We start from the raw sequence: 829 nt of genomic DNA, 5'->3' as shown, positions 1-829 counted from the left end.
ATCTACTCTTGTAATACCCACATCATCAATATCAATCAAGCAGGACGTAGGGTTTTACCTCCATCAAGAGGGCCCGAACCTGGGTAAAACATCGTGTCCCTCGTCTCCTGTTACCATCTGCCTAGACGCACAGTTCGGGACCCCCTACCTGAGATCCGCCGGTTTTGACACCGACAAGTACCAAGACTGGGATGACATGCAATGAGTGAGTACTTAGTACTCAATTCGGATATAGACATGTCCCCAAAGATTGAAGATATGCAATGAATTTCCAAAGATTTTCTTACCCTAGATATGAACTCTTTCTCCCCTTGAATCTGATATTGGATAATGGGAGAACACTACTAGGGAAAACCTTATACACAACATCTTAGCAGTAGCGCTGGACAAAACAGGGCACTACTGCTACTTAGTAGTAGTGTTTTTAAATAGACCGCGCTACTGCTACTACTTTAGCAGTAGCGCGTTCTGCGAAACCGCACTGCTGCTATATTGTACTAGCCCCACTTAGCAGTAGCGCGTACCACTGACCAGCGCTATTGCTTGCCCGTAGCAGTAGCGCATTTCTCTGAAACGTGCTACTACTTACTTACCTTATCCTGGAGTGGTTCACCCTCTCACACTCACTCCCTCTCACTCGCTCTCGCCCGCGCCGAACCCATACGTCGTCCGCCGCCGCCGCGCTGCTCCTCGCTGAGGTACTCCCTCCTTACTCCTCCCCTCCCTCCTCCCCCCTCATCCTCCGACCATCCTCCTCCCACCGCCCCTCTCCCTCCTCCTCCTCCGTCCGCCCCCTCCCTCCTCCTCCTCCGGCCGCCCCTCCCCTCCA

The sequence above is a fragment of the Triticum dicoccoides genome, chromosome 6B (genome assembly GCF_002162155.2).
Source record: "Triticum dicoccoides isolate Atlit2015 ecotype Zavitan chromosome 6B, WEW_v2.0, whole genome shotgun sequence".
Lineage (NCBI taxonomy): Eukaryota > Viridiplantae > Streptophyta > Magnoliopsida > Poales > Poaceae > Triticum > Triticum dicoccoides.
The sequence above is the reverse complement of the archived record's forward strand: the minus strand, read 5'-3'. Positions refer to the sequence as shown.